The sequence below is a fragment of the Ambystoma mexicanum genome, chromosome 2p (genome assembly GCF_040938575.1).
Source record: "Ambystoma mexicanum isolate Mex_15411 chromosome 2p, UKY_AmexF1_1, whole genome shotgun sequence".
Classification (NCBI taxonomy): Eukaryota; Metazoa; Chordata; class Amphibia; order Caudata; family Ambystomatidae; genus Ambystoma; species Ambystoma mexicanum.
Genome location: NC_090923.1, coordinates 955,231,599 through 955,243,683, shown reverse-complemented (window position 1 = coordinate 955,243,683; position 12,085 = coordinate 955,231,599). Strand labels below are relative to the sequence as shown.

The 12,085-nt window shown below is 50.1% G+C and overlaps 1 protein-coding gene across 1 annotated transcript in view; it reads left to right on the top strand.

The window, feature by feature from the left end:
• Window positions 1-12,085, top strand: part of EHD1 (EH domain containing 1) — a 243,041-nt gene that overhangs the window by 208,350 nt on the left and 22,606 nt on the right. The window lies entirely within an intron of this gene.

Below are 12,085 nucleotides of genomic sequence, written 5' to 3'. Positions count from 1 at the left end.
TTCATTACGCCCGATCTTGATGTTCTACACAAAAAAGGTAATTCCAGCTTTCACTTTTGGAGCAGAAACAGCATGGAACTTGGATCAGAAAATCTGGCAAATCCTTGAAGGCCAATTCTGGCGAAGGGTGTTTCACTTGATATGTCTCAATGACAATCTTGCGCCATGAACTCGCACTAAATCCTTTATACAGCACAGTTGTATGGAAATCCTGCTCAGTTTTGAGGAAAATGTTGAGTCTTCCTCCGCCAGCCTATGACATCTTAGTCCCGAGATTGGGTATTAAAGACAATGGCCTGTTGGAATTTTGGACAAACAAAATAGATGAAATTTTGCGTTCAGCTGACATAGAGAGTCTCTAGTAGCGCATCCACATTTGGTGAAAAAAAAGCTACAACACTGGTTCTGGATCAAAAACGCAGAAAATCGAGCAAAATTACGTACTGCCTTAAAGCTTGGAACAGCTGAAAATGGTCTCGACGTACAACCAAAATATCTTTGATGTCCGTCTCGTCCCCATAGAGACCAGTTTCTAAAACTACGGCTTAACATTCTAAAAACAGGAGACCCGGTGGTTAAGGCAAGATAAAGAAATCAGACAATCGATGTAGATACTGTAAATCAGAAATAGAAACATAAACACACCTGATAACGGAATGTGTGGTGATCTCAAACCAGAGAGCATTTTTTTCTTGGGTTCTCTGCCCAATTAAATGGGAACATGAAAGACTGGTGGACTCGGGTGCTGTCAGGATACAACACCAAACTAACATGTGCAGTCGTAGACTCTATGGATGCAATTCTAAGCAGGGAATAGTGGGAAGTGGACTTGAGTACAGGTCTTATTTCATCTTGTTTTTTTGTGTAAGAAAGGTGTATGAAAATATTTTTGTATTAAGTTTGTACAAACTAAATATTACAATTAATACATATATATATATATATATATATATATATATATATATATATATATATATATATATATATATATATATATATATATATATATACAGACGAATTTGCAGTTAAGCAGGAAGAGCACCCTCTCAAAGCAAATGCCCCTGTGAAATACAGGGGGAGGCAATCACTTAAGGATGCCAATGCAGGACTTGGGGACAGTGGACTGTCCACTCGGCTGTTTACGATTCCACAGGTTCATACTGTTCCTTCTGGTCAAGCGGGTTCTTTGTCTCTACAGGTTCTTTAGTGTCTGAGCTTCAAAGGGTTCTTCTGAGAGCACCACATCCTCCAGAGACCCCATGTACAACACCACCGGACGGTGAGTCTTTATGGATGGATGGATTGACTAGGATCACCCTTTCAACCCTGAGGGAAAGGAAAAAGAGTAGCTAATCAGAAAGCTTCTGCTCCAGAGGAGCAGGAAGGATCGTTTTCTCAGACACAGATGGGAAGCCAAAGGGTTGGGAGGGTCCAGGACGTCTTTCCAAATGGATGACCAATGGGCGGACAATGACCACAAAAGAAACTCGAATATCTACCGCGGAGCTCATCTAGACGAAATTAGTGTTTCCCATGCTTTGATGTCCAGTGCTTGTAATGTTTGGCCTCATCTCAACTGACATAAAGGCCTGCTTTCCATTTGTCCACATGGACAAACTGGGTAAGTTTGATGTCCATCCCAATTCTCGACCACGTTTGGGAAGGTCGACCCCATTATTTGGGCCCTTGTTCAGGGGAGTGCTTTATAAGGTGAAGGCTGCAGAGGAAACCCTTACAATGTTTGCGGTCAGCCCACAGCGTAATCTGTGTCCTGACTGCCTAAAGCTGCTCAGCTAATACTTCACCCAAGTGTTCAATGCACCTCAGACAATGACGCCATGAAGGTGGTTGCTTTTGGAAAGGTGTTCACTGCAGGAATAACCACAGTTTAAGTGGCTAATTCCTTAGCCATCATATTGAGGGAGAACCTAGAAATGTGACACCAGATTGCATCAATTCCTGGTGGCCACAGCAGAAACCGGATTCAAATGGAGTTGTGCTGAGCAGGCATGGGTGGTTAAGATGCACTGACTTCTGCCCACAATTCCAAGGAAATTACTTTATGACTTTTGAGGACAAGGCACTTTTTGGAAAGAAAATAAATGGGGCCCTCCAGGCTATAAAAGCGAACTGATGCATCCAGATCTCGTATAACATTGCAGCAAGAAATGCTGCCATGCCCGTTTCAAGTAACTGTTTCATCTACCTCTAATGGAAAAGGGAACCAACCCTATTGGCACCAACCATACCACATTCAAGATATCCATGTAAATATCAAAGATTTCATAAGGGACTGTTTCACAACTGGACTCTGCAAGACTGCAACCAATGCCAATGGGTGGGCCTTCAAAACGGCAGTCATGACATAGAAATCCCATCCAAACCAAGCCACAGTAGGATTGAGAGGGTACAATTCTACAATCAAAAGGCAGAAATAACGTTTGGCAAATGGGTGCCGTTTTATCATAGAAAAATGTCAATGCATTCGAATTCAAAAGGAAATTACAAAGAATTCCACCTGTAAAGGAGTCTCTGCACAGGCAAAATGCGCTCCCGTAGGAGGGGGTCTGAGTCTTGCAAAATCTGCCATTTAAAACTTACCAGCCCTTGAATGCTACCAGGGATGTACTAAAGGAAATTCCTGGAAAAAAGTCAAAACAGGTGGAGACCGATTCTGGACCTGAGGAAGCCCAACATGCTTATCAAAAAATCAAGTTCAAAATGGATTATTCAAAGCACCATGACTCTACTGCGGGAAGACTTCTTAGCATCTCTCGTCCAACAGGATGTGTGTTTTAAGTGCCAATTCACAACAGTCCTCATAAGAAACTTTAGTTCAAAGCCAAAAATACCCATTGTCAAACCAGTCTTGCCATGCAATCAGCACCCAGAATATTTACAAAATCCCTTCCTCTGTTGGTGGGTGCATCGAGTGTACTCCAAATATCCAGGATACACCATGCACGCTCTACAATCGCTGGGATTCCCGATGAACATTGGCAAATAGCTGTTTGCCGCATAACAAAATCTTTTTTTGTTGTTATGGGAGTTCACTTTCTTCACTCCTAATTCCAGCATGAGGCCTTCTCAGAAAAGGATACCTCATTCAGAGTTTACATTTTCCAAAAAAGGCGAGCAGGGCCAATCACTTTACATACGTCTCCTGGGCATTTTTGTTTGTCATTCGTTCTGCTTATTCCGCAATGCAAGCTAATATGGCTCCTCTGGAAATACCTGTTCAGCAGATGGGCTCAAACTCGGGGGAGCTGGGAAAACAAGATGGCACTGAACAGCTTTTGCTGTTGTCTAACCTAGTGGAATTCACAGCAGAACTTGTAGGTTTGCCCCCTCTTTGCAATTAACCAGCAGGAGGGAACGAAATTCTGCCTTGTCTCAGGAAGCACAAAAGCTATGACAATGGCTCATTCGCATTGGCATGAGCCTCCTGGCGTATCCTCTCCCAGGTGTGCAGAATTTATCAGCTGGTGCTGGAAGTCTGAAGCGTGCCATGATTGGGTAGCTCAGCAATTTGTAGCTAGCACATGTTTTTAAATAGTGCTGACCACAGGTCAACCTTTTCGCCATAAAGGAGAAAAAGAATTGGAAATGCAAGCAGATATTCTCAAGGGGACTCTGAGGGAGTTTTCAATGTCCTGATGTGGGATGTTTGCCTGTAATTTCCCACCAATGCCCCATTGAGGGTGTAGCCAACATGACTCGGTCTGTGCAGGCTGATCCTCTGGTGCTATCACAACTCAGGGTCACTCGACCTGAAGGCGTGGCTCCTGAATTCACAGAATTTGGACATCTGAACATCCCAGAGGAATGATGTGCAGTTCTTCACTTAGTAGGGTCATTCTCCTTAAAGACCTCCAAGTTGAAATGGAAGCATTTCTGTGTTTGGTGTAGGAAGAACAATCTTCAGCTATTCTGCACTGCTGTATCCAGCCCTGCCTGTTGTCTCTACCCAAGGGTGGGATCTCGCTCTGGTGCATATAATGGCACCATGCATGGGCTTCTACGTATAGCAGAATTTCGCTAACCTACCTAGGCTTTGCTCGCAGAGAATAGTTAAGCTTCTATGGCCATTTCTCCCAGTGTAGAAAGTTCCCCTGGTATGGCGTCTCAATACAGTCCTAACAAAACTTGGAACCTCTGTTCGAGCCAATGCAAAGGACCAATATTAAACAGGTTTTCTGTTGTGTCGTGTACCTAGTGGATAATACTTCAGTGAGATGGGTGCAGGAAATTCAAGCTTCGGCTGTCCTTGAACCATATCAGGTTTTTTTATTTTTTGTTTAAAGAGGCGGTCATCCTCTGCCCCAGTTCTAGGTGTCCCCTCCTCCCTTGCCCCCAAAAGTACCAACAATGTTCCATAGTAATGCATCTGTCCTGCAAACATTTTTCAGGGGGTCAATGGATCAAAAGGAGGTGGGTAGGTTGCAGTTCTCCAGCATAGGGTCTGGCATGGATTCACATGCTCATGAATATTCCCCGTCGTCAGGCTGGGAATCCTCGGTAAAGAAAAAATCAGTATCAGTTTCGTTTCTGATCTGTCTTTCGTAGTAGTAACCAATCACTGATCTCTGCGTCATACTGACCACAGCCAATGACTGCCCCCTACCTAAGCCCCGCCTCTGGCAGCCATCTTCAGATTTTTACCGCACGTTCAAGTGTTGGGATCCTCGTGCTATTGCTCTCGAGCATTAGTGCGATTTTTTTTTTTTTTTTTTTTCCCCCACGTTTTTTCTCAAAAAACTTCTATTTTTCGGTCAAAAGAGCGTCAAGCTCCACCGTTTCTTCATCCGATCAACGGGGACCCGTGTCAGATTCGTCTACGCCCCTCAAGGGTGAAGATTTCGCCGAGCCACGCTTTTGGAGGACTCAAGAAGTTTCTCAGGCCCATCTCGGACATGGCCCAGGAGAAGGGAAGCTCGACGCCCGGAAAGCTGTTCAGGGTCTGCCCTGGATGCCAGCTTCAGAATGTCTTTAAGGAGGACGAACACTCCCTTTGTCTTTACTGCCTACATGAGGACAAGACGCACGTGGAGAAGGACTGTGCGTTTTGCGGCAATATGTCGGAGCGGACCATGAAGGACCGCCATCAACGTCTCACCAACTGGCTGGAAGGGAAGAGCCCGTCAGGCGAGAAGAAGTCCGAGCAGTCTTCTAAGACCTTTGAGGACGCCCCGGCGACAGGGGTCCAACACAAGGCCAAGCACCGCGAGTCCGCTGGCACCGGGAGCGCCGAACGGTCGGGCTCTACGGGCGCCAGGCAGGGCTCATCCTCCCCGGCGCCATCAACCACGAGCCAACGCTCTGGTTCGGGTAAGAGGAAGGCCGAGCACCCGGCGAAGCTCCTGGAGAGACCCCGGTCGAGCTCGAAGGCCCCATCGGAGGGGGAGCGAGGCAGTGACCCTCCCCCCAAGGAGAAGGCGGTGAGCGCACCTAAGGTGGTGAAAGCCTTAATCCATCCGGCCAAGGCCTCTATCGAGACAGTCGCGGCGGCCCTGGCTCAGCCTGTGGAGGCTACACCAGTGGTGGCGACCTCGGGGCTCAGAGTCTCCCTGCCACCGCAGAGGGAGTCCTCTTTTATGCCCATCGACAGGACCCCCGTGAAACCTCCGATGGAGAAGAAAAAGGGGGGGCAGGAGGTCGTCGTGGATTCGGCCTCAACCTCTGAGGAAGAGCTGATCGAAGTCTTAAGCCACGGCGTTGGCGTGGAAGAAGACCAGCCCGTCGGGAGGGACCCCGACGTAGGAGACGACGATAACGTCAAGGGTGCCGACGGGGCCCCTGACCGCCCGTCGGACTCCCCTCAACCAGTGCCGCAAGACAACTCGGCGGCCATTTTGTTGGCTATACAGGCTTTATGCTCGGAGATAAGGACGAGACTGCCGTTACCACCAGCGGAGGAACCGCTCCCGACGGGGGACCCGGAGCCAGGCCCTTCTGGGAGCCCTCCCCCTAAGAGAAGGATTCATCCTCCACCTCCTTTTCAGCCATCGCGCCCTGTTCAGCCCTCCTCCCCGTCCACGACTCATGGGGATGATACGGGGACTGACACGGCCGCAACAGGTACAGACGATGAGGTTTACGACGAGGATCTGCCGTCGTCACAGCCCACCCGGGCTTCCCCGCCCGACGAGATTGGATCGTTTCACTCCATGATCGCCAGGGCATCCGAGCTTTTCCAGCTCTGCCCGGAAGAGAAGGAGGAAGGTTTCCTTTATCAACGGCGCAAGGCCAAGAGGAAGACGGTCCTCTCTGTACCTTCACAGCCGACCCCGGACTCGGTCGTCTCCGCGGCGGCCAGGAAGAAAGCGGGGGGGGGCGCGGCCTGTACGTCGACCTCCCCGCCGGACGGCGAGGGAAAGAAATTAGATACGATGGGACGCAGTCATCTCGTCTGCAGCGACGACGATTAAGGCGGCCAACGCCTTGGCTATCGTAGCCCGCTACGACAGGGAGTTGTGGTACAAACTGGCCCCCCCTTCTGGACTTCCTACCGGACGACAAGAGGGCGGAAGCCCTAGAGATCTTGCAGGAAGGAGAGGTGGCGTCGGAACCACGCCATTACGATTGCGACGGACATCGCTGACACTGGATTTCGCCAGTTAGGCAACGGCGTGTGCCTTAGGCGGCGTGGATGGCTCAAGGCTACTGACTTCCGTCAGGACGTGCAGACCAGAGTCTTGGACATGCCGTTCGACGGAAACAACCTGTTTGGGAAAACAGTGGACGATTCCTTTCAAGCCATCAAGGCAGACACGGAGACGGCCCGGGCTCTTGGGGTTCTCCAGCAACGGCGGCCGCCCTTTCAGAGCGGCGGAGGCAAAAAGGGTGCCTCCAAAGGTTCCGGCGGCGGATTTTCCACCTACCGTCAAGCGGCCCGTTCGTCGTCGCAGGAAGCTTACAGGGGACGAGGCAAGTCAGGCGGACCCCGCCGTCGTCGCCAAGGAGGACAAGGCGGCAAAGCCTCGTCGAAGCAGGACTGAACCGGCCGTGGGGTCGGGCCCCCACCGAAGCACCCCGGTTGGAGGCCGGCTGGCGAGCTTCGTCAGCGTGTGGGAGTCCATCTCCACCGACCGTTGGGTGCTGGACGCCCTAGCTCAGGGTCACGCGCTCGAGTTTCTAAAGAGGTGCCCGCGCGTCCCCCCCCCTGTGGCCAGGAAAGAACATCACGTCCCTCAACTTCTCTTGGAGGTAAAGGCGATGCTCAAGAAGGGCGCCATTGATCTCGTCCCAAAGAGGCTTCGGGGCTCCGGAGTTTACTCAAGATACTTCCTCGTGAAGAAGATGGGAGGATGGCGTCCCATCCTGGACCTACGACGACTGAACAAATTCATCGTCTACCCCTACCTGGACGACTGGCTCATCCGAGCGAAGACCAAGGAGCTCGCTGTGGAGCACACGGCAAGGACCGTCCAACTTCTCACGGACCTGGGATTCTCCATAAACTACGCCAAGTCCCAACTGATGCCCGCGCAAGACGCACTGTTTCTGGGAGCGAAGCTCGTCAGTGTCGCTTCTGGCCTCTCCGTCGGAGGAAAGGACGAGGGCCATCTTGGGCAAGGTGCAGCGGATGCTGGTTGCGGACGTGGCCAGAGTGAGGTCCATCAAGTCCCTCGGAATGATGTCTTCTTGCATTTACCTCATCCGCCTGTGCAGGCTCCGGATGCGCCCGTTGCAGGAGTTCCTGGACGCGCGCTGGATCCAGACGACGGGCAGCTTCGAGGAGAGGATCACACTCGACGAGAGTTTCCGACGAGCGATCCGGTGGTGGGCACCCGCGCGCATCTGACGGCGGGCATGGACTTCCAGACCCCCGGCCACCAGGAGACAGTGACCACGGATGCCTCCCTGGAAGGGTGGGTAGCGCACACCGAAAATCTGCACGCGAGAGGCCTTTGGCTCCCGACAGAGAAGTCCCTCCATATCAACGTCCTGGAGCTCCGTGCAGTGTTTTGGGCCCTCAGGTCCTTTCTTCCGTCCCTCAAGGGCAAGGTGGTGTGGATCTTCACCGACAACACCACCACCATGTTCTACATCAGGAAACGGGGCGGAACCAGGTCCCCAGCCCTGTCCATGGAGGCGCAGGATCTGTGGCATTGGGCCGTCGCCCATGGGATGTTTCTGGTGCCGTTTCATCTGGCAGGGATAAAAAACACCATCGCCGACTCACTCATCAGGGAGCTGCGCTCGTGCCACGAGTGGGAACTACGACAGGATCTAGTGGACCGCCTCTTCCGATGGTGGGGCACACCCCAGATCGATCTGTTCGCGACGGCGACGAACTCCAAGTGCCGGAGGTTCGCCAGCAGGTTTCCCCAACCGAGGAGCATGGGCGATGCTTTCTCGTTCCCCTGGGAGGGCCTGTTTCTATACGCATTCCCTCCATTGCCATTGCTGATCCGGCTCATCAACCAGCTCAAGAGGTCACGGTGCAGGATGATCCTCGTCGCACCTGCGTGGCCGAGGCAGATATGGTTCCCGGACCTTCTGGACTTGTCAGCGTCCCCGTCAATCAAGCTGCTAGTGGACGCGGATCTTCTCTCCAGGGAAGGAGGCGCCATCCTCCATCACGACCCGAAGTCGCTGAACTTGCAGGCCTGGCTCCTGCAGTGTTAGAGTTTGGAGGATACGACATACCGGCCGACTGCAGAGAGGTTCTTGCAAAGGCCAGGGCGTCCTCAACTCTTAAATGCTACGGACACAAATGGAAGAGGTTCTCTGTCTGGTGCCACGCACAGAAGATTAACCCTCTACGGATTACAGCTCCCCAAGTACTGCCGTACCTACTGACGCTGGCCAAAGCTGGACTGGCGCACGCGTCCATCAAGATTCATCTTGCTGCAATCTCCCGATACACCAGAACCACGGGGCGGACGTCTTTGTGGTCTCATCGTCTGGTGAAAGAGTTCATGAAGGGACTGTTCAGATCATTCCCGCTGGTGAAGGCTCCGGCCCCGGCGTGGGAGCTCAACGTGGTGCTGACCAAGCTCATGGGACCTCCGTTCGAGCCTCTGCACTCTGCTCCGTTGAAGTTCTTGTCGTGGAAAACAGCGTTTCTTGTGGCCATCGCCTCTGCACGACGGGTGGGAGAGATCCAGGCCCTTTCCTGCAAGGCCCCGTACTTGACTTTTCACGACACGAGGGTAGTGCTCAGGACGCACCCCTCCTTCATGTCCAAGGTACCGTCGGACTTTCATCTCAACGAACCCTTGGTGTTACCTGTGTTCTTCCCGTCGCCTTCGTCGCCGGCTGAGAGGACTTTGCACTCGCTGGATGTAGCTAGAGCGCTGAAGTTCTACGTGGACCGCACGAAAGGTTTTCGGAAGACGTCACAACTCTTTGTGAACTTTGGACCTGTCAATCAGGGGAAGGCTCTCTCGAAGGCTTCCATCTCCAGATGGCTCTCCGGCTGTATCATGTACTGTCACCGGTTGGCAAACCGACCGCTGCCTGGCCGTCCGAGAGCCCATTCCACCAGAGCGATCGCAGCTACCACGGCGTTCCTATCTGGTGTGCCCCTGCTGGACATATGCAGGGCTGCTACGTGGAGGTCGACGCACACCTTCACGAAATTCTACTGCGTCGACCGGGATTCCAGGGAGGAGTCCAGGGTCGGCCAAGCAGTGCTGCGCAACCTGTTCGCCTGAGGTGAGCCTGGTGAGGAGGTAAGATGCTTAATGTTGAGTTGATGTGATGCTTAATGTTGAGCCTTTGCCACCTCCCGTGGTTGTGCATGTGTGTACTGCTATGTATTCTTTATTCATGAGCATGTGAATCCATGCCAGACCCCATGCTGGAGAAGGAACAAGTTACTTACCTGTAACTGTTGTTCTCCAGCATGGGTCTGGCATGGATTCACATGCGAACCCTCCCGCCTACCCCTCTGCGGCTCTTCACTTGGTCATACTGCCACTTCACGTGCTTCCAAATCTGAAGATGGCTGCCAGAGGCGGTGCTTAGGTAGAGGGCAGTCATTGGCTGTGGTCAGTATGACGCAGAGACCAGTGATTGGTTAGACGACGGGGAATATTCATGAGCATGTGAATCCATGCCAGACCCATGCTGGAGAACAACAGTTACAGGTAAGTAACTTGTTCCTTACAGGTAAGTAACTTGTTCCATATGACTGCACCTTTTAAATGACCATTAAGACATTTTAACGGAGTATTCCCAGCCTATTGGGAAATATTCAGATCATGTGAATCTATGAAAAGAGAGACTGGAGTTGGTAAATGAACTCCTTGCATGGAGTTACTCCATTGACCCTCCAACAGTAAGCAGACTCTCACTTGCCCCTTTTACTTACAAGTTTCATCCTCTTCCCTGTGGAGTACCACAAGGCTTTTCTTTTTTTTTTTTTTTTTTCTTTTTTTTTTTTTAAATAAAAATGTGTCCATGCCCATAGCTGACCACCTGCCTGTGGTGTTTTCTTTTTCAGTGTATTATTTTTTTTAACTTGAGCCATTGATATCCACGTCTTTATATGGCTTGATGGTAACTTGATCCACAGCTCTGCTACGCTCTCCCTGGCCATGTATGCCATCGCTCCCTGGTTGTCCACTGTCTCAAGCTGAACTGTAATAAAGCGAGGTTTTGTTGGTTTGGTGTGAATCCTGGCTATGGGACCATCGGATGTAGCCCAGTTCATTGGGCATGTGCCTGGCTCCTGTAGTAAAACAATCTAAGGCTCCAAATACATTGGTAACTTGTCGTTTGATCCCAAATCAAACCGGTTGCATCATCTTGAATTGATCAACTGCACACACTTAAGGAAATTATTCCGAATCACACTTGTTGTGTTGCCATGGTCGCTGCTATTTTTCAGTCTTTTTTTGGGCTACTGCAATGCTGTGTACCTAGGGTTTCTTGCTTGTTATTCAACAACTGCACTTAAAAACTCAGCTGAAAGACTTCTCTGCTTCGAACTGCTGCTTGCCCATGCCTCTGGTTCTGTGATCTCCATTGGTGTTCCATAAAACAGTGCATCTACTTTAAGTTCCCGATGTATGGTCCATCATTGTTTCAATGTTTTCGCATGATTCCACATGGTCCTCCCAGAGCACTTTGTGCTGCAGGATTTTTACTCCTGAAAGAATTTCCTCTATAAACTCTTGCTTGGTTCGCAGCCTCTTTTTGGCCCTGGCCCCTTCTTTGGAATACTTCCTCTTTCGTTGTGCTCTAATTCTAACCAGTTTTTCTGAAGGCTTGTTTAAAAGTTTTTTTCTTTTTTACAACTCTACTGGATTTTGCTCTTGAGTCCTGCTTCCTAAAGCCAAACACTTTCATGGGTGTTAGCCATAACCTACTCATTGTGTTGTATATCCTTAGGCATGGTAAAAAAAGACTACTCCCTGAGCTGTAGGAAGCTGAAATTCTGAAAGCATTAAAAAGCCTGCTGACAAAATATCCATTCGGTTTGTGTCCTTTTAAAATTAAGAGTAAAGTGAATTTCTTTTAAATGCACCCATTGGAATTTTGGTGACTAGTGTAATTTTTACACTGGTAGTAATATACTTCTATTTAACCCCTATTGGATGGTCCATCACGACATAGCACTCTTAACAAGGCCAGCCTTGTGTGCGCAGATATGAATGCTTAAAACTGGCTTCACAGGTTGCATGCATCTGGCAGGCCATAACCCTGCGGGGCAAAATGTATCTGAATAACATTTTATTGCAAAACGTCTGCAACCGATTCCAACAATGCACTTGCTTTACTCTGCATAAGGGCCATCTGCAAGATGCAATTGTCTGCTTGGATAGGAATTGAGCAATTTTCAAGTGACTTCTATCACTGTTGCCCAACCAGTGGAAGGCATTCCTGACTTGGGATATGAAGTTAATCTTTTGCTCAACCGTGCCAAACCGTACCCATCCAGTGCTTTCAGACCGGTCTGGGTGCCTGGAGACCATACCAATGGTAGGGGTCCACTGTAAAAGTGCTAGTAACATAACAAATTCAAAATGTACACACATTCAATCCATATCCTCATATGTTTGTGAATGAGCTGCTTCCATGGACACAACGCAGTGAAATTAGCTCCTTTTTAGAAAATTACTTGATGCATTGT